We start from the raw sequence: 17,088 nt of genomic DNA on the forward strand, positions 1-17,088 counted from the left end.
CACACCAGCAAATATCAAAAGAATGAGCATCAAAATCCCAAGCAATGCACTGTTATAAATTTATTCTAATGATGTGTTTGTTTTGAGATATAGCTTAGTATTTAAACCATAAAGCCTATGCCTATAAAGAGTTAAATGCTTAAAAGAAGTAAAAACTAATACCAAGAACGAAAGATTAAGGCAATACTGTTAAGTGATTCGGGGAACTATTATTATAGTTATTGTGTACCATGGTTGTACTGACAATCCTCCAGGAGCCAGGACTACAGAGGGGAAGTTTTTGTTATGTGTACCCATAAGATTTTTAAGATTGACCCTGCCTCCTGCACACCCTACCTCAGTCTCTCTAGGGGTGACAGAAACAAAGGCTAGAGCTTGTTCTTTTATGAAAATTCCTTCACATCTTAAAAACAAGGCTTAGTCTTAGCAGATGAGCCTCCCAAAACCACATTAGCTTAAAGTAGACTCCACTGAAAGTAGTTCCTCACCTATCACTCAGCACAGACGCACATGACATCATCTAATCACCAGGCTTCCTTCTTTATCCTCACCCAAGGTAACTCTAGTGTTAGCCATTCACACAGGCATCCAGTGGAATCTCACAAGACCCCCATTTTGATTTTTTTATGCCTTCCCTTGGAAATCCTGAGCCTCCTGTGGACAGTCTACTCTTCTTATTTGCATTCCTGCTCTCTAGACAGTTCTTAAAAAATTCATTCTCAAAACAGCAAGCATAATGAAGTTATCTTATAGACTGCTTTGTAACAGTGGTCAAAGTGATTACTGGCCTTTTAAGGAAAGAATGGAAATATTCTTAGATGCCTGAAAATCCAAAACATAGTCCATGGAGTAATGTCATGCCAATTGCATGAATTTATAGGGAATCTTTTAAATCTTCAAGCATTATAACTTTACTGCAGAAAATGAATTAATAGCTCAATAGATAGGTGGGTGGGTGGATAGATAGATGCATATTATAAAAGAAAATAAGTTTGATCTCACTATTCATGTTCTCTGCTCAAATTTTCCAGCATGTTCTATTATTGTCCTAAAGTAGAACTGTGATTAAATAAACAAGACGACTTTAGGTGAACTTTCAAAATAGTATAAACCATACTCTGGCTTATTTATAGAGTTCTGCCTAAGGATATAGGCAGCCGCCTGAAAGAATCCACTGTATTAAGAACTATCCATTTATATCTGGTAAAACTCTTTTTCCACTTTGATATCACTTAATTGAACATTACTTTCAGCTCCACCAGTGGGCTGCTTAGCTCTCTCAAGCCAGCTTTCTTTTGTCTGCTGGAAGACCTTGAGTTAACTGAAACATTGCAAAGGAAACTGTAGGCATAAAATTCTAGTCATCCATTAAGGCAGATATTTACTTTGAAGGGTCATAAGTTCAAGCCAAACCTGGGCAATTAGTGACTAAGAGAGATCCAGTCTCAATATTAAAAAAAAAAAAAAAATTAAGGGCTGGAGATGTAGCTCAGTATGAAGGCCCTAGGTTCAAGCCCCAGTACCACCAAAAAAATAAAAAACTTATGAACACTTTATGTTTGGGGGCTTACACTACTGGGACCACAATGGGCTTGTTCTCACCCACCTGCTCAGAGATGTACATTCTGGAGAAAAACTGAAAGCTTAGCAGAGGTAATAATGTGAAGGAAGCGATCTACTCACTTTGGAGGCAGAATTTTAAAAAAAAAGAAAAACAAGTCATTGCCAGTCCCCTTCCTAAATCATCTAATAAAAGATTCCAGGTCAAGGAATGAAAGAGAAACCCCACCACCAAAAATCCTTTCTGAAGGAAACAGATTAGAGCAGAGAAAGGGAAAAAGAAGGAGGAAGGGAAGGGGAAGGAGAAAGGAATGATCCCCTCTCGTCTGCCTTTGGGACTAGGTGCTGTGGGGCTTGCTAGAAGAAGGTGCTATGCAGGGACTTTAGAATTCATGAAAGAGCAACTGCATAAGTACTGGTAGTGGGAAAGGGAAGCGGATGGATAAGAGTAACAGCAAAGGCTAGGGAGCCTTTAGGGACACGGTGGGCTATGTCATCACCGGTGGGCACAACCAGTTAGCTTGCCCACTCGCTAGACAGCTGCTGTGTCACAAGGCTCTCTCTGCTCCTCTTCAAAGGTTGTCATCTACCCCCTGTAGCCAAACCAAGCAATTCTATGAGTTTTACAAGAAAGACGTAAGACATATTTCATACTCACAAAGAACTTAAGAGTCTAATTCTCCACAGTGGAAATCTTTTAGACTTCGAAATCTATCTGATGTGCCCAAAAAGACTTTTTCGACAATTCGTGACTATTTTCTATAGTATTTTGTATTCTCCTACCTTCCAAGAAATTAAACACTCACCTGGTCCAAAGGTTATGTTAATTTGGAACCTGAATCTTCAGATTAAAATTTAGGAATTTTGCCCATTCTGCTTTCATAAGAAGTAATAGAAGCAAAACCTCAAATGTCACACAAGGCTTTTACGAGTACCCTCCTCTGTCTTTAAATCACTTATAACTACTGCTTAGGTAAGTATCTGGATGCAGAAGTTTCAAACAATGGGTCTTTTAATTTCCAGTGTGTGTGTTCTGTGATATGAAACCCTAACATTTAAAAAGTTACCATGTATTATAATATACAACTCAGCTTTTTTATGTTTAAAACATTCCCCACATTCCAGAGTGCTAATTTGAGGCTAAAGTCCTGGAAAACGACTCTTTTAACCCATTCATTGACATGGGCCCATTTGATATTTCTGCTGTCTTTTACTGTATTTTTATCACTGCACCAAAATCTTTAAAAAACTAAAGTGCGATGAGGAAAGATAACTAAGAGTCAGGCATGTTGGTGAGCCGTGTTTCCAGAGGACAGGGCCCACTGCTGCCTTGTGAGGCTGACCAGGAGGAGCCGAAAAGCAGGACATGGGGCCAGGAGCACATTGAAAAGACATTGCTGGCACTCCTGTGGGACAGCAAACAGGATTCCTGACAGCTGACACCTCTGGCATCATCCAAGCTTCTCCTTCCTGGAAGTTATCACACATGAGAACTTACATAAGTAGCTAATTTAAAGTCATTTGGCCAGATTTACTGATTTTTCTGTCCAAAGCTTAATGATGTTACCTTTCATTCTTTAAACGGCACTCTTAATTTTTAAAGTAGAGGTCATTCAAAGAAAGCATGTGGAGCCTCTTCCATTTTATGAAGCTCAAGCAGAGAGAAAAAGTCAGGAAAGCACTCAAGGGAAATTTGCTTTTAAAAGTCAATGGCTTCCTTTATAAGACCCCTCTCTAAGCTAATTCCAACAATGTCTTGTTCAAAAATCATGTTATACTTGGGAGGGGGATAGTATTGATTTTTTAAGTCCTCTACTGAGAGAGATTTAAGTGTGCAAACATAATTCCCACTTTTTCTCTCTCATCCCAAAGTAAACGTTTCCTCATGCTACACAGGAAATCACAAAATACTCAAAACATTTTGCATATCTTCTTGAAATGCACTGTACAAACTCCACGGTGCTTGCTTGTACACTGTCAACCAAGGGTAAATAATACTTAAATAGTATCTACTTTCTCCGCCAGGAGGGCTATTTCACTACTAGAATCCCCTTCCAATTTGAAATAATTATGTTGTATACTGCTATCGGCAACATTAAGTGTGCTGTAAAATTGGAATTGTATTTTAGTTCATGTTCACTAGCCCCCTCCCCCTTGCTTTCTGAGAAGCTTCAGAAAGATTTCACACTCTTGTGGTTTAAAGAAATACTTCACTGCAATTTCTGGAATAGTCCAAAAACTGGGAATGCATTGGGAGCCCTCTCCACAGTAATACCAGTACTTGAACTTGTTTCAAAAGTGGCTCGTTAAATCACATTTCTTTTTTACTATTAATGTCTTTTCTTGTTTATTATCTCCATATATTTGAGCCAATAGGCTGCTTTAACCATGTAAGAGCATGATGTCCCCTAAGATAGGCTTTTTAAAAAATACAAATTTGAAAAGCTAGTACTATATAAATCATATCACTGAAATAAAATCATAGATTGATGGAGCTGAGGTGGTTTTTCTATGGCAAAGACAGTTTAGGAGGCCCAAAGGAGCATAGAGGTTTATTCATAAATCCAAATGGAATTAATTAAAACAACTTAGTGGCAGTTTTAAAGCAACAGCATCCCTTGGAAGTGCTGCAATTGTCTTTCACAGTAGATTCATTAGCCAGCACTACCTTTGAATCTCTCTTCTTTAGGGACCAGCTTTAGCCAATTAAAAATGATTTATGATTCTGAGTCTGTATGGTAGCTGTTTTGGAAAGAGTTCATTTGCATGAACGTTTCCATCTTGACTCTGGGCTGAAAATTTTCAAAATCTCCATACTCTGATTGGTTGACAATGAGAGGTGAAAGAAATTGAGCTTGATATAATCAATATAAATGTTCTATTGAATCTTTAAACCGGAGTGCATTCCTTGCTGTTAAATCTCTGGAAACACACGCATGCCACTCACTTCACACTTTTGGGCTTCCCCGCAGGTCTGAGCTGCCCTGTCAATCTCTTGTTTGTTTGATATCAAGAGTAGTGACAGGCCAGCTTGAAATCTGAACTAATCATGAGATTTTTAAACCTGCCCTTTAAAACGAAATATGGAAGGAACACATAAATTTTTAAACTAAAAAAATGTTCTGAACCAAAAAATATTTTGCTCTGAAAGAAAATGAACTAAATGAATGAATGAACTCAAAATAATTCAGTAAAGTAACCCCTAGACTCAAGGCACCTTTTTAAAAATGAAAAATATCATCATTTGAATACTTAAATTTTCCTTCCTCATAGCTCTTCGTTTTCAGCCATTTGTCCTTTACTGAATTCTTCCTTTATCTTCACCTCTTCTCTGTTTCCACTGGCTGCGGCAGGTATTCACCAAGTCCAGCTTGGAGCCCTGAAGTGGCCAGGGAGGCAGCCGTCATCACCTCACTTGTACTTTCCCCTCTGCCCTGCACGTGACAGCCACACATCCCTTCTAGAACCTGTTGTGCAGTTCCGGCATCCCCCACCACCACCTAGCACACAGCATGAGGAGCCCACAGCTATGTCTCTGGAGCCACAGCAGAGACAGCAGCTAAGTAGGTCAGGGCCTTGTCATTGTCACTCGAGCCAGAGCGGGTTCCTTTTGATCTGTTAACATGTCAACACTTCCTGTTGAGAATATTGATGCGTTCACTTTTATCTGGTTAATATACGGGCAAAAAAAAAAAGGCATTGAAAAAATATTCTACAACCTTAAAAATATCTAACACCAATAACCTACATAAAGAACAGAGACAGCAAGCATACTGTTCAAGGCCTCCGTGGCCTAATCTTATTCTACCACAGAGGCAGCCTCACCATGGCAGTAGGATGAAGCTCTAGGTCTGACTGCTGGGCCACAACCCAAGGCCCACTTGTGCTAGCATCGTGAGCTTTATTTAAACTGTTACTTCTCAGAGCTGCCCAACATTTCAAATAGGGCTGCTGATACCTAGATGATAAGCTTGATGCAAGGAATAAACAAAATTTTATGTACATGAAGGACCTAGAACAAAATCAAGGCTCAGTGGTGGCCACTGTGATTTCCTTCAGGCCTTTGCTTCTGTTAATCCCTCGTGTGAACTCTGCTGCCAGTGAACGGCCCTATCATTAATTCTCCAATACCCCTTAGGTTTCACTTATACTTCTTTTCCTAGGTCTGTACCTCCAAACTAGAAATACTAGCATTTTTTTAAAAAATGAGAACCAAGACCTATGATGTAAAGGTATAAGATCCCAATAATGAATGTAATTGTACTGTATACCTAAAATGTACCAATAAACTCAAAAAAAAAAAAAGAAAAACTGGCATTTTTGAAAGATGCTGCTTTACAAGCAAGAGTGGAAAGGAAAGAGGGGAGGATATTAAGGAAATACTCTTTAAAGCATCTTATAAGTATAGTCTTATCTTTGAATTTCCTGCTCTCCATCAGTTACTGTTCACTGAAGTGTAGTATTGAGAAATTAGTGCTTTGCTGCAATGATGGGGTTGGTGAAGGAACAAATATAAAACTTGGAGATAGTAGTATTTTTATCAGCAGAGAGCCAGTTGCTTAAGAATCCCTAAGCATGTATGAACAGACACCACCCCAAAGCTAAGTGCTTACCAAAGTCATTCTGATCTGGAAAATAATTTAGATTTTTAAGAGTGAGTGCTGATTGTTGGCCTGATTAAACATTAAAGATTCCCTGGCCTCTCCCAAAGATTGAGAGATGAATTTCACTTCTGAGCCAGCTTCTTCCCCTTTGTGTTGATTTTCTTCATAATGTGTTTTAATATCTTGAAATGCTTCCCAGGGCACTTTGAGAAGGACGGCATCTTATAAGCATAAAATATGTTAAAATTGATATTCTGCTTATAACTAACCATATCATTTTCTTTACCCTATGTAAGAGCATTCTGAATGGTGATCCTTAAGAAAAGTGTAATGAACCACATGCACGTAGGGTTGCAGTAGGTGCATTTGAGAGTGCAAGAACTGTGATCTCCACACTTAAATCATTTCTGTCTCAATGTTAATCAGTTTTACAAAATTTAAATCACCCATCCCACACTAACTCCTTTATTCAGATTTCAATTTTTTTACAATTTGTGGATAATCAAACAATTATAATGCTAGAGTTAATGTTTTTTTCAGTTTCCCATTCTTTAGAAGTCATGGACATACCCTATTAATATGTCTGCCAATTCTAAAAGCTAGTACTTAAAGGGAAGGGAAGGATTTTTGCTCTTGCTCTGAGGGCTGTATTAAGGGTGCCATGGATTTCCTACAAATTCTATAAATCTGGCTTCTTGCCCTTGTTGTCCAGGAAAAATCAATTACAGGAGAATATACATCGTCTTGGAATCTTGGGCCATATGTGGAACTAGGTTGGCTTTTATTCAGCCCTTTCTATGCCCAGCTGAAATGTCAGGATAGGACATAATGCTCTATTTGTCCTTAAATCTTTCTTAGTGCCCCATGCAATGGAAAGACAAAAAACGGATTATAGATCAGCGGCTACTCTGCACCAAGCACTGTGTTATGGTCTGGAGATTTAAAAGTACAAGAACCCTTGCCCTCGAGTAAGTCACGATTGGTAAAGGAAACACACTCATAAACAAATGGATAAATTCACCAGGCTTGGTTTTGAACTGAACAGAATGAACTAAAGAAGACATTTACTAAATAACCAGACATCTTATCTGAAGGAACTAGACACACTATATTTGGTTGTATGAATGAAGAAAAAACAATCAACATTCATAATTCAGGTAAAGGAGGCAGTCTTAGAGACAAACCCAGCCATTTACAAGTTCCTAACAAAATCAAGTGAAGCAATGATGAGAAATACTCTTTGTCACTATGAAAGTATGTATAAAAAGAAAGGACTCTTCAGCCCAGATAGTGCACGCAGCATGTGTGCTGCCAACAAGGAAGAGACACCACCGTGGGGGGTAAGAGACTGCAGCTGAGGAGACCTTGCAGCATGCCTTAAACATCCCACATACTACAAAAACGAAAAATAAGAACCAGCTCTTGTTCCAGTTAGCTATGATCATCACTCCATACACGAAGTTAAAGTTGAAACTACTTTAAACTTCAGCTGAATTATTTGAAGAGTCACATGATGATAAAAACAGCATAGTTTTGGATAAGCATTATTAATTGCTGACAGATATTCCCAAGAGGAAAGAAAACTGCCCTGGAGGGTCACAAGCACACTCACAGTTCTTGCTGCTCACTTTGTGCAGGCTCTGTAGATTTGCCTAAAGATGTGTCAAATCTCGTGTGGCTTGACAGTCCGCAGAGAGTTCTTCTGTATATTGTTTAATTCCACTCTGTATGTGATATCACATTCACTTACAATTTTCTTCCTGGACATCTTTAGAGGCTTGGAAAGACTATAAATATTTAGTTTTTAGAGACAAAAACTACCCACTTTTGTTCAAAATACCTCTCTGAGAAAGTCTCAAACATCTGTTCAGGAAATCTTTTAGCCAGTTTGTAACCTAACACAAACTATAAAACAGAAACACAAATACAAACACACAGAGAATGGTATCATCTGCTAAGGAATAGGATGTGTAGAAGATATAAAAGCAAGCAAGACATGTTTGGAGCCCAGAAACTGTATGTCTTGTATCAATTAGATGTTTGCTACCAAAAAATATAGCTTAATCAGTTGGACACATTTATGTTTTTCCAAACTAAAAGTTTAGAGATAGGATGATCCAGAACAGATTAATTCATCAGTGTAACAACATTCTCAAGGAACTTCTCAGCCTTTTTGAACTTTTTCTCCCAATGGGCTTTTTCCTTCAGTAGTAGGTCTTCATGGTTACAAGCTGGCTGCAGCTGCTCCTACTTGTGCTTCTACCCATCCATGTTCAGAAAACAAGGAAAGCATGAATCTCCTTCCTACGTCTTTATTTTAAAACAAAATACACATTTCCAGAAGTCATTAGGAAGAATTATTTTTATCTCTTATGGAACAAGAATTGTGTCACAAGACCATTCCTAAACCAGTTAGTAGCAACATGTTGGAATTACAAGATTCAGTTTCGACTAATTACTATTTCATTTACTGGGGCTGGAGAATGCTCAGGTTTCTTAGCTGACTGGCACCTGAGCGAAATTAGTGTGATGTGGAAATAGCTAGTGGATAAATAACTAAGTATCTATCACACCAGAGAATTCAAGTACTCTATTTTTCACCCATCCTTCCTAAAGATTGCTTTACGGGGCAGTAAAGGTGGCACTAGTAGAGAACAGTAGTTAAAACTTCGGCTATATGGTCATTGAGCCCAGGTTTAAATCCCAACTCTGTCACTTATGAGCTGTAAGACTTTTGGCAAATTATTAACCTTTCTGAGCCAAAACTTTCAAATGTGCATACTGTCAAGAAAAACAAATAACACCCTAACCCATAGCATAGCTGTGTACATTAAATTAGACAATGAGCATACAATATTTAGCTGACAAGAACCTGGAGTCGATAAAGGTAAACAAATGTATTAAAATAATCTCCAGAAACTAACTCTTAATCCCTAAAAGATTTATGAATCCTCCTTTTCACACTGCATAGAAAAAAAAAAACAAAACCTCAAAAATGTAAGGCCACACAAAGAAGTCTGAGGTAGGGAAAGTAAGATAACACAGTTTAATTGTATCAATAAAAGTACACCAGTGCCTAAACAAGCACTTGATTTTTAAATTCATGTCTGACCTTTGAGCACATAACCACTTCATCTACTGCAGGAAATAAAAAGAAAAGCATATCTGGCAATGATACAACAACGTGGGTGCATTCAAGAATAAGTTTTATCTTTGTGAAATATAGAAGGGCAATACTGCAGATTTCAAAATCAAATGTGTTGGGTTTTAAATGGATTTTTCTCACCATATTCTTTGTCTGACTGTAATTCTTTATTCAGTTGGTGGCTGCATTCCATAAAAATGCCTAAAATCAAAATCTTTGTGTATTATTGGACAAGAGGAAGGGAGGAAGGGAGAGGGGGAGGGGATGTAAGGGACAGCCATGGGGGAATGGTTATGATCAAAATACGTTATATGCACGTATGAAAATACCACAGTGAAACCTAATATTTTGTAAAATTAACAGGCACTCATAAAAATATATTTTAAAAATTCCTCAGGTCTCCCCTTTCGTTCTTTCTCCCAAACATATTTGCCAACAGAATTAAACAAGTGAACAGGAATTTATAAGCCCAGCTTTGAAATTAGTTACACCTTAAGTAAAATATCAGATACTCAATGACACACTGCTTTCAACTTTTAGCTTTGTGAATTTTCAGAACTAAAGGTTCACTAAAATATATTTGGGAGGCGTTATACCATAATCTTTGCCACATTCTAGATGCCATTATTTATTATAAAAAGCATCTCATTTACTTGGCAAAGTGTTTTGGGTTCTAATTTTAAATGGATTTGGCACCCTAGAAAAGAGCTAAAATGGTCTGACAATCAAGACACAAAGATGGACAGCTTAAACATGCACCACTCACCAGGTACTCTCTTCTCTGGGACCAGTGTGCTGTCACCTCTCTGATGTGTGACCAATATAAACAAGAATTTTAAATGACATCGGTAAATTTTATTTGCATCCTCATTGGAAATCTGCTGAGAAACAGTCCAATACTGAGCTGTTAGAGCTTCAAGATGTTTCTGGTTTAAGTATGACAAATGAAATAGCAAATCTCTCACTTTTTTATAAATCCCTGAAGCAATCTTTGAAGACTGAAAAATGATTTTGGAGTTTTTCATAAGCTCCTTATGAAACTTATTCTATAAGTTTCCTTAGTCCTTAATGGGGCTTTTAAGTCAGATGGATAGAAAGAAAATCTAGAAAGAAAACATACAAAATTTATAACAAAAGTACGCATCTCTGAATCATATGGTACAACATCCAGGCTTTTTTTATTATTATTAACTTGTGAATTTGTCAGATGGGAATAATAAGGAAAAAAATTCCAAATACAATTTTTATGGACTCTTTGTCTCCAGCAGCCCAAAATGTTAGTCCATCCTTACAAAAAGAAAAATTCTGAGAACAACTAATATGACTTCATAAAGTTAATATATAGGTAAACTTGGTCATTAATCAAACACAGAAGAAGACAAATACTATTTTGTGTATAGAGTAGACAGTTGAGAAACTTTAATGGTTCTATATAGAGGTAGTATTCATCTAACACACAAACAAAATTATAAAAAAAAAAATCAATACTAGTTAGGTAGGGTAAGATTTGAAAAGGATACCATGCAGGCCTGTTCATGTTTAGGAATGTCAAAAGAAAAGATCTATAATAATTCTTTGGTTTTTCTTTAGAAGACTTTTTTCCTACTTCTTCTGCAAGGAGCAAAACAATAATTAGCAAACCACAGATGAGAGTGAGTTCTCTCGTTTAACACAACAAAATATACCACCCAAGACCACAATTGCTGCCATCTCCACTTAACATGCCCATTTCTCCTTTGCTTCTTTTAAAGCTCCAAACCTCAAGGAAAATGAAGTTGTCACTTGAAGTGCCTTAGGAAACAAACTAAATGAGACCCACTGCAAAAGTTTGGAGAATATCAACTTATCCCATTCAAAGAGACAATAATATGGAACGTCAATTCTGTGCAATTCTGTCTTGGCTATGCTGTGGGGAAAGAAAGGTGCATGAGTAATCCCTTGCTCCTAGGGGACTTTACAAGCAATATGGGAAATAAGAGCAGTATATAAAAATAAATCATATGCATAAATAATAAATTAAATTGTGCAAAGTTTGTATATAGTTTATGTCTTTTTAATGAAACTTGTTTTGTCTCCCTTTGGTTTTAACTCTCCACTCTCTCAATCATTGTTAGACAAAGTAAAATCATTTCACCACTGACAAGGACCCCTAGAAAAAATATAAAGAACTTTCCTTTCAACATCAGATTCCCCACAGAATTTAAGTTCCGTGTGGATGCACACACATCTATAATATTCACAACATTTTCCTAAGAACCTAACAAAATGCCCCAAGGCTAGCAAGAAGTCAGTGAAAATTAAGTTTTTGTCTGGTTAGATGATTCTGTGGAGATATTTGGGGAAACCAAAAAAGTTGAGTGAAGGCCACTCATATCCATGGCTCTAGCCCACTTTGTGGGGAGGGGAAAGGAAAGACTGAGTTCCAAAGAACTAAAGGTGGTAGATAGATAATCTCATACATGGATGTGGAGGTACAATGAAACCAAGGAAGCGTACAGAGCTAAAATTGGAAGACAGCACTAAATAGGTTACCTAAAGAAAGTGAAGAGCAAGAGTGAGGTTATGGGTAAAACGGGAAAGCATGTGTAGGAAACATTACAGGCTAGAAGAAGAAAGACATGGGGAAATGTCTGAGATAGGCTGCTGCTGTCTAGGTAATGGATGGGTGTACCATACCATTAAATAGTTGAAGACCAAATAGGTACTTATAATTATGTTGTAACTTATCCCATATGAGATCTAAAAGCATTCTCTAAGACTCAAGAGGCTTTAAATACATCCCCTGAAAAATACTATGAGAAATTCAGGAATAAAATGACTATTTCAAAAATAAATATATCAAAATCAATATCAGTCATTGGAATAAACAATACAAAATATTTATATTAAACTGTCTTAGCTTTCCATCACTGTGACAGAATACCTGATACACACAACTTAAATTGGGAGAGTTTTCATTTGTCTCATGGTATCAAAGGGTTCAGCCCATGACCAACTGACTCCAAGGTAGGAATATCATGGCAGAATATCATGAGGTGGTGGAAGAAAGCTATTCACCTCATGGAACCCACAAAACAGAGAGAAAGTCAAGAGTCAGAGAGGAAGGAGCCTGGAAACAGATACAGTCCTTACAGTCACATCCCCTTGACCCACTCCCTTCAATGAGGAAGCATTTGAATGTATATATAAGCATCGGAATATATATATATATTATATATATATATTACAAATATTAACAGATAGATATAGATATAGATATAGATATGTAAAAATATTAACAGAGCTGAAGAGACAAGTAGGGAACTTTAATATCCCAGTCTCAACTGAGTATCCCTCTAGACAGAAAAGTCAATATAAAACTGTGGACTTGACTAAGACACTCAACAAACATGTACAGAACATTTCATCCAACAGCAATAAAATACATGTATGTCTCCAGGGCACATGGACTAGTCTCCAAGACAGATCATATATTTTTTTATATGACACAAAATTAGGAAGATTTAAAATCATATCAAGTATCTTTTCTCATCCCAATGGCATAAAACTAGAAATCAACAACAGGAAGAATTTCAGAATATTCACAAATATGTGTAAGTTGTACACTACATACCTGAATAAACAATGGGAAATAAGAAACCAAAAGTGAAACCAAGAAACAGCGTGAAATAAAAATAAAATTACAGCATACCAAAACATATAGAATACAGCAAAAGCAGTTCTGAGAGTGATGTTTATAACAATAAAATGTACATTAAGCAAAAAGATGACAAATAACATAACATAGTACTTCACTGAATAAGAAAAGAAAAACTAAGCCCAAAGTTAGCAGAAGAAAGAAACAAGAGAAAAAAATAAATAAAACAGACACAGAAAAACAAAAGATCAATGCCATTGGGAGTTGATTTTTTGAAAAGATAACCAAAATTGACAAATGTAGAGAAAAAAAGAGAGGAGATTCTAATAAGTAAATTATGAAATTTAAAATGAGACATTATAAGAATTTCACAAATATGAAACATCATAACAGAATATATAAGTAATAGCCATAAACTGTATAACATAGATGAAATGGACAAATTCTTAGACACATACAACTTAAGCAAGACTGAATCATGAAAAATAGAAAATATGAATAGATCAATAACAAATAAAGAGATCTAATCAGCAAAAAATGGTCTCAAGTCAAAGAAAAGCTTGAAACGGGTTGATTTCATGAGTAAATACTGACAAACACTTAAAAAAAAGAATGAATGCCAATTCTTCTCAGACTCTTCCAAAAAATCAAAAAGAGGGAAATACTCCCAAACTTATTTTGTGAGTTTACATAACCCCAATACTGAAGCAAGAAAATGGCTACAAGAAAACTACAGGCCAATATCTCTGATGAATATAGATCCAAAAGTCCTCAAAAAATACTGTAAACCATATTTAGTAGTATTTTAAAGAAATCATTCAGAATGATCAAGTGGAATTTGCAGGGATAATTCAACATATGAAAAACAATAAAGGTGTTTATCCTATTAATAGAATAAAGGACTAAAATGATATGATCATGTCATAAACGGTAGGAAAAACATGTAACAAACTTAAATATCCTTCGTGATTAAAAACTCTCAACAAATAGGGAAAGGTATCTCAAGATAATAAAAGACAGATGACATGCACACAGCTAACACTGTACTCAGCAATGAAAAGCTGAATGCTTTTCCTCTAAGATCAAGAACAAGACAAGAATTCTCACTTCATTCCCACTTCTTCTCATGAGAGTACTGGAGGTCCTTGCCAGAGCAATTAAGGGGGAGAGAAATGCATCCAAATAGGAAAGGAAGAAGTGAAATTGTCGTTTGCAGACAGCATGATCTTCCCATATAGAAAACTCCTAAAAATTCAACTCCTAAAAAACTCAGAAAGATTCAAGCATGAAAACTGTTAGAAATAGTAAATAACATATGTAGACATAAAGTTGCAAGATACAAATTCAACACAAAAAAATAGCATTTCCAGATACTAACAGTGTACCACCTGAAAAAAAAATCAAGAAAATTAATCTCACTTATAAGAGCATCAAAAAAAAAAAAATAACTAAGGAAGTGAAAGACACTTCCAGTCTGCCTTTTTCAGAGTGGTTAAGGTAAAAGAAAAAGACAATAGAGCCCTGGCCTAATAATCTGTGGTCAAAACCTTAATAATAACAACTAATATTTCTCATATTTTGCAGTTTTATCACATTTTCTATGTACTATCTTATTTAAGTTCAATAATAGCTGTTTAATAACTTTCAAAAAAAAAAAAAACTAAGCCTCAGAGATGTGCCTCATCCAAGATCATACAGCTAGAAAGTAATGAAGGGACATGCACCCAGATCCAACTTATTGTTACACCCTATTTTTGGATTCCACATACTATTTCTTAGCATCCTCTCTTCTAGTCCGGAAATAAAGAGGAAGAACAAAAGAGAAGCCTGTCTCATCTGAGAGGCCTCCTGACCCTTCCAACTGGACCTTCACAGACAAGACGTTTCCCATTTTCCCATAGGTCACCATTACCATGCAAGGACTTTACAGTGCAAGCTGGCTCCTTGTCCTGAATCTATCATCCCCACACACAGAAAGCAGGCAATGCTGCTTTCTGGAAGTTTTCTGTGAAAGTATTCATAATGCTGCACTCCAAACTTAATCAATTTTGGTCTCCTATTAGTCATCATTTATACTTAGGCTCAATGCAAGAATAAAAATTTTCAACTGTGGCAATACTGTTTTCTGTTTTTCTGATATCTTGTTTTGTGGTGATAGAGATTAAACCCAGGGCTTCACACATGCTATGAAATCTACCACTGAGCTACATCTCCAGCCCTTTTTAGTTTTTCTTTTAAGATAGATACAGTGTCACTAAGTTACCCAGGATAGGCTTGAATGATGATACTCTACCTCAGCTTCCTAAATATCTGGTATTACAGGTGTGTGCCACTGAGCCCAGACCATGTAGTTATTTTGAAAAGTAAGACTTCAATATTACCCACAATACATGGGTGGGTAGATGGATCGATGGATGGATGGATGGATGGAGAATTCAACTTGGAAGAAAAATTTGTATATATAGAGAGAAAAAGAGTAAAAATTCAAGCTACTTTTAAGACATAAGAAATCAGAATATAAATTCTAAATTTCAAAGTGAAAACTCACTTGTTTTTATTTAGAGTAGTAATGAAAAAAACTTTTGACATGCCAAAAATTACAGATAGTTAAGAATTTATTATTATGGTGTATTTTTACTCAAAATAATTCTCCTTTATTGAAGTTACAGTTAAATCTTCTTTTTTCGTTGTTTCCTATGGCCATTAAATTAAGAAATAAATATGTACAATTATAAATAATAGCAGAACTGCATATTTTAATTGTTATAGGGCCAGGGATTTAGATCAATGGTCCCAGCGCCTGCCTCATTAAGTGCAAGGGCCTGAGTTTGATACCCAGTACCAAAAAAAAATTTTTTTTGTAATTGTTACGGATAATGATAGATTCATAATCCTTAACATAATAATTTTTGTGACTTCTATACTAATACACATCTTCAAAGCATTTTGTAAACATTGACTAATTTATATCTTTAAAATTTTCTGACAAACTATTCAACACGCACATTCCTCACACCCTGACACTTATACATTCCATTAACTATGTAATTCTATTTACATAACTTGAAAAATTATTGAGAAAATATCTTACTACCGTATCTTAATAAATTAGAAATGTTTCTCTCATTTCTCCTTTACTTCTCTATTTGTACAAATATAATAATTACCATTTATTAACCATTTATGATCATCCAGATGACATACTAAGGGCTTTATATACATTAGCTCATTTAATAAATTTACAGCTCCATAAAGCAGGTATGTTATTTTACTTATCATTGTTACGGTATCATCATCTTTATTACTATGTCCATTTTACAAGTAAAGATACTGAAGCTCAAGGAGGTTAAGTTATTTGCAAAAGATGGGAGAACACCGGAAGAGAAAGCCAGGTTGTATTAGTCAGTTTTACATTATTTTAACGTACACTAGAAATTATCAGCATAGAAAGAAAAGAGGTTACTTTGACTCTCAGTTCAGAGGTTTCAGTCCATGGCAGTTTGGCTATTACTTTGGATCTATAGCAGAACAGTGCATCACGGCAGGAGCTTGAAGTAGAGAAGGCCTCCTCACCTTGTGGCAGCCATGAAGCAAGTTGAGAGAGGGGAGAGGCTGGGCTTCCTCAAGGACATTCTCCCACTGACCTTAACTTCCTTCTTGAAGGCTCCACCTCCTCACAGTTCCACCACCTCTCAACAGTGCTACAAACCATAAGCCAGGCCTTTGATACATGGGCCTTTGGGAGACATTTAGAACCCCAATCATAGCACAGATCTATCTGACCACAGAGCCCATTATCCTAACCATTATGCTAGCCGTCCTTAAACTTTGACAGGTGTCACAATCACTGATAAAAACACAGGTTTCTGGGTCCCACTGCAGGTTCTGGCTTAGCAGGTCTGGGAAGGGTCCCAAGAATTCACATTTTTAATGAGTTCCCGGGTAACATGGATGCTACTCAGGGACCATGCTTGGAGAGCCCCTGTAGTACAGTACAATACTTGGCCCTGCCAAATATAAAATTTGAAATAGGAATGTTTGTTTCTTTTTGTGGATGTTGGCCAATGACCTCCTGCGGGAGGGGGTAGGGTGTTGCACAAGACCAGATGCTAGAATTCCTCATGGGCATGGTTCATTGAAAA

This window comes from Fukomys damarensis, unplaced genomic scaffold, assembly GCF_012274545.1.
Source record: "Fukomys damarensis isolate Sample0158 unplaced genomic scaffold, DMR_v1.0_HiC HiC_scaffold_15, whole genome shotgun sequence".
Classification (NCBI taxonomy): Eukaryota; Metazoa; Chordata; class Mammalia; order Rodentia; family Bathyergidae; genus Fukomys; species Fukomys damarensis.